We start from the raw sequence: 12163 nt of genomic DNA, 5'->3' as shown, positions 1-12163 counted from the left end.
GCTGTGCAGGTAGGCACTGAAGTCCACCCTGCGTTCAGATAGATAGATAGATAGATAGATAGATAGATAGATAGATAGATAGATAGATAGATAGATAGATAGATAGATAGATAGATAGATAGATAGATAGATATATAGATAGATAGATAGATAGATAGATAGATAGATAGATAGATAGATTGATGCATACATACGGCCTCGATACAAATTTGAAAGCCAATTTCCAGATTAATTTTTCCTTTTTATTGAAGCAGTGTAGTGGCAGAATCGATAAATAAGTCTCGTGAAATGCTTGTAAGCATTCAGTTATATCCCTTTGCGTTTTGAGTTGAAATACTACCAGAGCCAACTTTTCAATTTGTTTCTCCAGAGGTGATGTGCAAATCATATGCAGAAGTCTTTTCAATCACTTGCATTTTAACAGTGTGTATATATGATGTATAAAAAGCATACAAGCCTGGAGAACTCTATCATAATTTATGCCAACAGCAGCATTCAAATACATGAAAGATAAGTGCATAAGGACTTGTGAGAGGCAGAACATAGTGAAGTAATTTTTTAAACACTTATGGAATTTATACGCAGAATTTTAGAAATGTTTGAATGTCACAGGAAATTTGAGAGAGTTAAAGAATTGATGATTAGAAGTGGGGTGTAGGGAAGGAAATTGAAATAGAATGAAATTGTGAGGAAAGTAAAGATACATACTGAATGACTGTTTAAATAAGAAACACCATTGGGACATATAGTAAACGCCTGAGAAAGTAGTATAACGCGAGAGGTCATGGGATGCAGGGAGTAAGGTAGGGTGGTTGAGAGAGAAATATATAGAAGGGAGGAGACTTATAATGTGAAAATATAATATGATTGAATGTAGGATTAAATGACAAAGCTGAAATAAGTCATAATTTTAACAAGTGTGTTCAGTTGGAAGGAATAGAGAAGTAAAAAGTGAAGAGAAACGACGGAAGGAAGCCAAGTTAACATATGAGAAAAGTAAAAGGAAATATATGAAACAATAAAGCGGAGAATGGAAAGTGAACGAAAACTCTAATCTCGGACAACGGGAAGAAAAATAGTATGAAAATAATTTTAAGAACATGAGAATAAATATGAGAGCGGAAAATGAAAATAGAAGAAAGAAAGAGAGAAAATAGCAAGTGGTTGGATTTTCACACTACTTAACGAGGGATTTGGCAGTCAAGCTGAGATATGTAAGTTTGTAAATTAATATTATACATTTATGTGCAAGAGGGAATATTTGCTATATCGAAAATATGAAGAAATAATTGGAAATTAGACATTTTCCGATCTAACATCAACTATATGCATACAATATTTCTAGAAAGCTTCTGTTCTGGTAAATAGGGACGTAATTACGGAATAAGCTGTTTTCTCCAACACAGTATTGCATTGTTTCAGTAACTGCGTACGTGTATGTGTCACTAGACGATGGCTTATATCAATATCCTTGCATATATATATATATACATATATATATATATATATATATATATATATATATGTATGTATATATATATATAAACACGCACACGCACATATACACACACACACATACACACACAAACACACTTAAGTACTATATATTATATATATTCATATAAATATATATGTATACATACGTAAATATATATACATGTTTATTTGTATCTATATATATGTATACACATGTGTGTGTATATTTATATATATGTGCATTTATGTATTTGTGTATCATATATATATATATATATATATAAATATATACGTATGTACGTGTATAAATACATACATATATGTATACATATGCGTGTTTGTGCGCGAGTATATATATCTGCGTATGCATGGAGAAAAAGAAAGTGAGAAAAAGAATGCATGTGTGTTTGTGTGTGTGTGAGAGTGTGTGCGCGCGCATCTATGCATGTGTGTATGCGTGTGTGCAAAGTATTTTAATTTATCGCTATAAGATTATGCCAATACACCCTCTGGATTATTGCTATATTTTATGAAAGGCAAAGTTGACTTCAACATGGAAACTTAACGAATACCACCTGGCATTAAGTCCCAATCTCTAACGAATCTGCCACTTCACCTCCGTTTGCGTGTATAAAATAAAATATAACACAAACAGGTCAATGGCATAAATATAGATATTTAATTTAAAGGATGGTGTACGAGTATGTGTTTTTCAAAATCAATTTTCATTTATTAAACATTATAGGCGCAGGAGTGGCTGTGTGATAAGTAGTGTGCTTAACCAACCACGTGATTCCGGGTTGAGTCCCACTGCGTGGCATCTTGGGAAAATGTCTTCCACTATAGCCTCGGTCCGACCAAAGCCTTGTGAGTGGATTTGGTAGACGGAAACTGAAAGAAGCCTGTCGTATATATGTATATATGTATGTGTGTGTGTGTATATATATATATGTGTGTGCATGTGTGTGTGTATGTATGTGTGTGTGTATGTGTGTGTGTGTGTTTGTGTGTTTGTGTGTCTGTGTTGGTCCCCCCAATATCGCTTGACAACCGATGCTGGTGTGTTTCCGTCCCCGTAACTTAGCGGTTCGGCAAAAGAGACTGATAGAATACGTACTAGGCTTACAAGGAACAAGCCCTGGGGTCGATTTGTTCGACTTAAGGCGGTGCTTCAGCATGGCCACAGTCAAATGACTGAAAGAGTAGGAGTATTACATCCGAGTTTTATATAGAAAATAATACTCGAGGGGCGATTATACCTACCCATATACATATGTGTATGCACACACGCACACACACACATTCACACACACACACACACATTCACACACACACACAAACGCAAGCACACACACACACACACACACACACACACACACACATGATATGCTTAGCCGTCACTTGCAAGTGAGTATAACCCCGTAGATTGTACCATGTTTCTAGTATTGTTTTAGGGGCTTCCGTAGGTGCGAGCAGACTCGCCACCCTGTTGGCCCTCCACTTTGACCCAGTGGGACACTGGGAATGTGACACTTGCAGAGAGAGAGACAGTTATACCAGCTCGAACCTGATACTCCTTTACAGTTGAGTAGATGGGAGCGACGTGATATGAAGCGTCTTGCTCAAGGACACAACAAGCTAGCCTGTCCACGAATCAGACACACCACCGTATACTCGTGACACCCAATATGATTCTTCCCGGTAAGATAACTCTCAGGTAATTACAACTATATTTTATTATTATTCAGAGCTCACATGACGAATCGTTACCGCACCGGACAAAATACTCAGCGGTATTCTCCTATCTTTGCATTCTGAGTTCAAATGCCGCCGAGGTTAGCTTTGCTTTCATCCTTTCGGGCTCCTTCAAATACGTATTTGTTGAGTACTAAGGTCTTGTGCCTATAACAGAAAGAATTATTATTCAGAGCTCACAAGACGGTGAACTGACAGAATCGTCAGTACGCCGGGCAAAATACTTAGCGCCATTTCTTCCGGTTGTATACATTCGGAGTTCTAATCCCACCGCGGTCAACTTTGCCTCTCATTCTTTTAGGGCGGATAAAAGTAAGTACCATTTAACTACTGGGGTCGATGTAAACAACTAACCTCCTTCCTAGATAATGGCTGGCCTTGTATCAACATTTGAATCTATAAGAAATCAGTATTACATTTAGACAGGTTTTATATTTAGAGTGTGTAAAAATGCTTTGTGGTATTTATCTCGGTTCCTTTTTTTTTTTAGTTCAGCTTTACTTTTTATACTATTGGGTTGAATAACAACAGAGAACCAATCGAATATACGTGTCGATGGTATCGTCTAACCCACTTCAGTCAAAATTATTATTCTCATTGTGTAATTACAATGATAATGCGTAATTGTTAACAATTATTTATATGAGAGAATATAAATACGCAGTGAATGCGTAATCACCTTACTTCGTTCAGGGATAGGGATAAAATGTGTATTAAAATCTTGAGGGTATTCATCTGGTCATTAAAGGATAAAAACACCAAATTCAGTAGTAAATTGTAGGGCTTCATCATGTACCAGTGAGAACTCGAAATGTAATTTATGCTTGAACCATAGATATGAGTTATCCCCGAGTTGCGTGCATTCTTCCAGGAAAGTGTTCAGATACTCCCAAATAAGAATTTTTAATAACATATCACATACTTAAAAGTACACAGAAGGGACACTTAGACAGCCGGTGCTGTCAAAACTGACATTGCAGATCAGTTCAGCACAACGCCGAATGGTGTTACTGACATCACTGGGGCGGTCTCTGAGAAAAGGAACCTAGATGGTGCAAAGCAATTCCTCAAGAAGAACGCCGGGTGCGCATAATTGAGGCGCAGTCCCTCGGTAATCTTGGACAAGTCCGCCAACTTGGTCTGCAGGAACTCTGTTATGGTTTTCGGGAGGACTGGAGACCTAAGAATGCAACCTGTTGAAGGTTCTCAGCAAACGATTCAGCCGAGTCACCCTGAGTCACATCATCCAGGTACCATGCATTGAAGGGTGAACAGACTGATCGAGCAACATTATCGACAGCCATCGCAAAAAGGAGCAGACCATGATGGTCACCTCGATGAACACCTATAGAAAAATGCATGAAATATAATGCTATAACAAATGTCAATATAATCAATATTAGACTAAATATTAACCATTGTAAAAAATGGTGAATTATAATATAAAACATATAGCAGGTAAAAGATGAGTGTAAGGTCAGTGTATAACAGTTGAGTCATATGTATGTGTGTGTGTGCGTATGTACGCGAGCATGCGTGTGCATGTGTGTGTATTTGTGTTTGTACGTATCCGTATCTGTGTTTGTTCCTCGCCACCGATAGACAACCAGTGTTGGTGTGTTCATTTTTATTTATACCAAATCGTTTGTAACGTGTTATTATTCCTCATACATACATACATACCTATATATAAAGGCTAAAGACCCTCTTCGGTCATGAATGACTATGGGATTGCACCTAGAAAGTTACCCTCCAAGGCACAAGCCCGGGCAAGGTTGTTTATGGAAGACCAGCAGTCACTCATGCATACGAGCCTTCCCTTTCCACGCCGCCCTTGTTACCCAGGGGAAAAGCTAAGGCTGATACAACTTGGCACCAGTGACGCCGCAACTCATTTGCACACCTGAGTGAACTAGAGCAACGTGAAATAGTGTCTTGCTCAAGAGCACAAAACACAGTCCGGTTTGATATATATATATATATATACATGGACGTCCATCAAATTCGTGGAGCGTTCTATATTTTTAGGCGCAGGCGTAGATTGACTAGTAGGAAGTTTGCTTCCTAACCTCGCGATTCCGGGTTCAGTCCCACTGCGTGGCATCAAAAGCATGTGTATTATACTATGCAAACGGCAGACCGGCTAAAGTCTTGCGAGAGGAATTTGGTAGACGAAAACTAAAAGAATCCAGTCGGATATATATATATATAAGAAATTATATGAAGAATATATAAGATGAATATATATAAGAAAGAAGCCAGTCGGATATATATATATGTATATATATATATATATATATATATATATATATATATATATATATATATATATATATATATATATATATATATATATATATTATATATATAAGAAATTTTATGAATTATATATAAGATGAATCACTAGTTAAAAACAGAAGTAATTACCTTCCACATAAGGGTAGGAATAAAACACTGGATGACTACTGCAACCATATTCAAAATGTCCCCTACACATCCATTAAACGAAAAATTAATCCTAACCTCAACAATCTAGAATGGAAAAATCTGACTGAACTACAAAACGACAAAGACCTGACAATTAAAGAAGCTGACAAAGGAAGTGCTGTAGTTCTGATGGACACAGAACACTATAAAAAACTAGTACTTTCCATGCTAGAAAACGAGGCCTTCTACGAAAAAGTTATAAACTATAAACAACAAAAAACAATGAAAAATATTGCATCCTTAATTCTACATGGAAAAGGCCTGACAGAAAAGGAAACAGACTATATCACGAACTTCAAATGTATACCCAGTCTTTTTATGGCGTCCCTAAAATACACAAGAGCAAGATAATCAATTAAGCCTGCTAACAACCACCAGGCAAATATATAAATATAAAAACGCCAGAAGACTTGACTTTAAGACCCATTGTAGCTGGGCCGGCCTGTGAAACCCACTGACTAAGCAATTTTCTAGACATCCTACTGAAAACCTTGCTGAAACACATCAAAAGCTTCATTAGGGATGATTTAGACATACTAGAACACCTACCAAAAACGATTAATGAAGGGCCAATATTGGTCACCCTCGACGTTATCAATCTTTACACCAACATCCTCCATGACTATGGAATAAAAGCAATTAAATTCTGGTTGGAAAAGTACCCCGAAGGCCTCCCGGAACGCATAAACCAGATCTTTATTATTGAATCCTTAAAATTTATACTTCAGAACAATTATTTCCTATTTGATGACACATACTATCGTCAGAAATGCGGAATTGTGATGGGGACGAAAGCAGCTTATGTTCTTGCGAATCATTAGATGGGTTATTTTGAATTCACCTTATATGAAGTATCACTTCAGAAATATGGTTACCCATAAGAGGAAATTGGAAGCGATACCTGGATGACTGCTTTATCATCTGAAAGGAGAACATCGACAAACTTTTGGATTTCAAATAACACTAAATGACATAAATAGTAACATTCAATTCACAATGGAATATAATAAAGAACAACTTTCATTTTTAGACATGATGATAAAAAAAAGTTAACAATGAAATCATAACTGACATTTATTATAAACCAACAGATTCAAAACAATATCTTCTTTTTAACTCATGCCACCCGAAACAAATAAAAATAAACATCCCTTTCAACTTAGCCAAAAGGATCTGTACAATAGTGTCTGATAGAACAACTCGGGACCTTCGTCTTCAAGACCTCAAAACAACACTTATTGAAAGACAATATCTACCCTCTCTTATCGGCGAGGGAATTTAACGTGCCAAAAAATTAGACACAAAAAACACTCAGAACAAAAAAACATAGCACCACACCTCAAACCAAAACATTACTATTTATATCAACACACAACCCCAGAAACAGTGAGGTATTCGAGACTATTGTGCAAACTCTCCCTTTACTAACTAGAGATCCAAAAATGAACGACATCCTGAAAACACACAAACTCATCAAATACAAAAAACAGGAGAACCTTGAGAACGAGAACCACTCTACATAAGGAGCAAATCCGTTTCCCGCAATACAGACGAATTCCTCTCAGTGAACATATAGAAAAATGCGCAGGTAACATTCAACCAAATTTCACAGTCTTACCTTTCTACCAGTGCAAAGGCGCAATCTCTCAACTAGAACGTTTAAATAAAGAAACATTTTTCATTGAAAAATACAAAACACGTCTTAATATGCACACATAGCCAACTTTTATATTTTTACATATTTCAATTCACGATTACATCACTGTACATAAATCCCCTACTAAACAAGGTTTTTGAAACCTGTCTCTGTTCTGTACACACATATAATCCCCACCCATTACCGAAAGCTGAACAGTTATCTCTCTTACCCACAACAATAACAACCAATTACCTCCCTTTATTTATCTACTTGTGAAGTCATTCACTCGTGAATTTCATCACACACAACATGGACCAAATTTCTTCTAAGAAAAAAAATATATATTCAAATAAGTAAAATATAATATCATGAATAGCGATAGCGAAACCGGTCGATATATTAAAAATTATATTAAAACTATGTAAGTGTGCGTATTTTCCTTTTTTAATTTCTTATATACATTACAACTCACCACGTGGGGATAATCGAAATTCCTCTTTTCTGTTACTACTATATATATATATATATATATATATATATATATGTATGTATGTATGTATCTATGTATGTATGTATGTATGTATGTATTATGTATATGTATATGTATGTATGTAAGCATGTATGTATGTATGTATGTATGTATGCATGTATGTATGTATGTAATCATGTATGTATGTGTGTCTGTGTGTGTGTGTGTTGTGTGTGTGTGTGTGTGTGTGAGTGTGCGTGTGTGTGTATTTGTGTTTGGCTCTCACCACCGCTTGACAACCAGTTTTGGTGTGTTTATGTCCCTGCAATTCGGCGGTTCGGCAAAAACGAACCGATAGAATAATTACCAGGTTTTTAAAAAAATAAATAAATAAATAAGTGCTGGGGTCGATTCATTCCATTAAAATTCTTTATGGTCGTGCCCTAGAATGATTGCAGTCTGCTGACTGAAACAAGTAAGTGAATATAGGGATATATTTATACATATATACGGAGTCCAAACTTACCATGGTAGTCTCCCAACCATATCTGTCCGAGCCAACGAGTTCATTGAAGTCGCTTGCGATGATGGTAATTTCTGTTTGTGTGATCGATTCCAGCGCATGTTGCAGCAGATTGTAAAAGTCATCCTTAGCGGAGTTTGAGCTGGCCTCATTCAGCACATAGACAGAGTTGACGTGCGAATTGATCGTTCCACTGATGGTGACAACCTCCAGGCGATCGACGCTGGTTGAAATGTGATGACGCCGTGTCAAGCCTTTTGTTCGAGCATGAAGCCGACTCCAGCTTCACGCTCGTTACCGCCAGAATGGTAGCGCGTCAACTTTGTGTCGAGGGCGGGTCGACGACCATTGTTCTCGATCCAGTAGATCGCAGTTTATATAATCCTTTCCACAATAGGCACAAGGCCTGAAATTTGTGGGGAGAGTGTTAGTCGATTACATCGCATCCAGTGTTTCGTAGTACTTAATTTATCGACCCCGAAAGTATGAAAGGCAAAATTGACTTCGGCGGAATTTGAACTCAGAATGTAGCGATGGACGAAATACTGCTACGCATTTTTTCCAGCGTGGTAACGATTCTGCCAGCTCGCTGCCTTCGAAGTTCATATAATACCGCGATGGATACATTATAGGAAGTGAAAGAAGACGTGTGCTTGTTGAACAAATGGAAGAGCCCCTGGCTTGGACCAGGTTACTGCTGAGGTGATCAAGGCTGGATGTGTAGTACTGCTTAAAGGACACTTTGCGCTCATCCTACACCTGTAGCGATCAAACAGCATACCTTCGAAATGGAAGAAGGCTATCATCATTCATATTCATAAGAAAGGCGGCAGGGAATGCAAAAACAACTAGGGTATTAGCCTACTCTCAATCGTTGGGAAGGTCTTTATGAAGATCATTCAATCGAGGCTCCAAAAGCATCGCGAGCAGACCAACAGGAAAGAACACGCTGGTTTTCGACCTGGCCGCGGATGTTACAACCAAATCTTTGCCCATCGCCAACTGATGGAAGAACGCACTGTGGGCGGCTAACTGTGGCTTTATTCATCGATGTCAAGTCCATCTTCGACAGCGGCAACTGGACCGCCCAATGGAGATCATTAGAAACCAAGTAAGAGCCTCCGAAGATCATTATTACACTTCTACGTTCAGCCTATGTTGGTTCAACCAGCTGGTCCAAATCCGAGATAACCTTTCAGAGGAGTTCGCCATCAGAACAGGCGTTCGACAAGGAGATGGGTCTCATCTCTCCTGTTCAATGTTATCATTGACACCATCATGACGACAAAGGAGTGTACAACTCAACGCCATCAGATTTGTGACAGACCTCATGTTCGCCGAAACAGCACCATCTTCGCCACTAGTGACGCCAAATTTACAGACATTTTGTACAATATAGCCCGCTTTGCAAGGCTTTATTACTTCAGGATCTACGCGGACAAAACGAAAGTTCTAACAACGGATGACTTACCGGCTGCAGCGCATTTTGATAGCATTCAGACTGAGCAGGTGCGGCAGTTCAACTATCTCGTCTCACTGGTTGCGGAGAAACAAAATGGTGTCAACTGCTGAATCGGGTCTGCGATTTCTGCGTTTGCATCCCTTCGATTAAGTGTCTGGAAAATGCCCTACATCTTTTCCGCACGTTGGTTTTGCCTGGCCTCCTCTTCAGCACCGAAACATGGACCATTCTCAAACGGGACCTGAATAAGCTTGGAGTCTTCTATATGCGGTGTCTTCGTCAGATCTTTGGCGTCTCTCTATGCGACTGAATTTCGAATAACAACATTCGTGAACAATGCCAGCAGCAGCCGACCAAGCCTAGCAGCACAAGTTACATTGATTTGGTCTCGTCTGCAGGATAAGTACCGGAAGACTACCACTCCAACTCTTGTGGCGGCAGCGACCGACGAATTTGAGAATCCAGCGCAGCGCAGTTAAGAAGATATGAGCCCCAAAAATTAAGGAAGACTTGAAGTTACATCGGAACGTGTGGAATGACATCATTACCAGAGTCCGTCATCCAGCGGCACCCACAGCAGCGATTTGGTTGAGAGTACAGCATCCACCTCCGGTCGCCAGCTAGAGATTTTACTTACATATATACACATGCATATATGTACATACATATACATACACACACACACACACACATTTATATATATATATATATATATATATATATATATAGTTACATGATATTTTAATGATATTTTAAAGCTTTTCTTGGGAAACTTGAAACGGTTATAAACGTTTCATTATTCTCTTCGTAGAGCGGAAAGGAGACAATATTGTGTTGATATGTTCCATAATTTGTTTACCAATCATCACAAATAAAGTATTCCATCGTTCTTCTGTCCACCAAAAAAAAAGAAAGAAAAACAATAGTAAATATATATTATAATTAAACATCAGCTAGAACTTAGCGGTAGTGGTTAGACCAATAGGAATTCAGCTTTATTTTCTCTTTAATGACAGTAAAGGAAAATATATGTCCTAAAACGCATGCTGGTTTGTTGGCCAGTTGAAGGGTAGCACTCCGCCTCATCTTTTTGGAAACAGAGAGAACGGATAGCAAATCGCAATTTAAATTGAACACAAACTAGAGCTTAATTGTAACGGCTAGATTAATTTGCATACCATAAAGTTTCTGCCTACTCGTCGCCTTAATAACATAAAATATTAATTAAAATTAAGGGTAATAAAAATAAAACGGAAACAAAATTGAGCCGGATATGGCATTACTAAAATATAAGAAGAAAACAATAATTAGAAAAATATTATATTTCAAATGTTAGATCGTTTGCATAGTAAAAGGGAAGTAATATCGACACAGACGAATAATCTGGAAAATGCTAACGTATTTAATAAAAAATGATACAACGATCCTAGTCATTAGAAATATTTAAAGAAACAAAAATTGAAAAAGTGTTAGAAGTTATGTACAGATACAAATAAAAGTTGATGGTATGATTCAAGTATAAATAAAAATATCATAGTGAACTTGATAGTACTTAATGTAGAGCTAATCTGAAATAGCTGAACGCATAAGCTATATTAAATATAATGTTTATCGTCGTCAGGAAGTTCAAGTTCGTCTAATAGGTTCCGAACATCTTCAACAATTACAGTGGGTCGATTAAGCCCATCGTCGATCATTTCAACATAACTTGAACACCCATATCAAACATATGATACACGATGAAGTTATGTAGAAGCCTCCACATAAATATGGGCTACTAGCATCATACTGTTGCTTTGCATTCCTATCAGGAAGGAACAACGAGCAACATGACAGTGCTGGGGTCTCGGGCTTTGCCATCTTGTATGTGTGTGCATGGCGGGTAACATAGATGATGGTCAATGAATGTTGGCATGCAGTATATTCCGAGACTACCATTGGTGCTGAGGATAATTTTTTTGAATGATCTGCTTTCAATAGTTGAACATCAACTTTTTATTTCTAATTCTTGCAATAATGTATGTGGTGTATTTTTTGCGTCGAATAATCGACCCTAGTACTTATCCTTTTTTTTTTATTACTAAGCTTGGTACTTACTCTATAGGTCTCTTTTACCAAACAGCTAAGTTTCAGTGAAGTAAAACTAACACCGATTGTCAAACAGGGTGATGGGGGACAAACTCACACACACACACACACACACACACACACACACACACACACTATATATATATATATATATATATATATATATATACATATACATATATTTATATTAATTTCGTTGATTTATGTGAAATCAATGGCAACACATTTAAATCTAAAGGTTGATATTCCTACGCAGCTCTTTAT

General features: G+C 37.5%; 1 protein-coding gene across 2 annotated transcripts in view; it reads left to right on the top strand.

Moving 5' to 3' along the window:
- The first annotated feature begins 688 nt into the window (after positions 1-688).
- Positions 689-12163, top strand: part of LOC115213164 — a 51746-nt gene continuing 40271 nt past the window's right edge. The window contains exon 1 of one of the 2 annotated variants that reach the window (XM_029782133.2): positions 689-1214. The gene's annotated coding sequence lies outside the window, so the exon portion shown is untranslated. Of the gene's footprint in view, positions 1215-3090; positions 3194-12163 lie in introns of those variants that run through there. The other variant, XM_036501932.1, reaches the window with a different exon arrangement.

This window comes from Octopus sinensis, linkage group LG1, assembly GCF_006345805.1.
Source record: "Octopus sinensis linkage group LG1, ASM634580v1, whole genome shotgun sequence".
In the NCBI taxonomy this organism is placed as follows: domain Eukaryota; kingdom Metazoa; phylum Mollusca; class Cephalopoda; order Octopoda; family Octopodidae; genus Octopus; species Octopus sinensis.
Note: the sequence above shows the minus strand (reverse complement) of the source record. Positions and strands in the feature narration are given on the sequence as shown.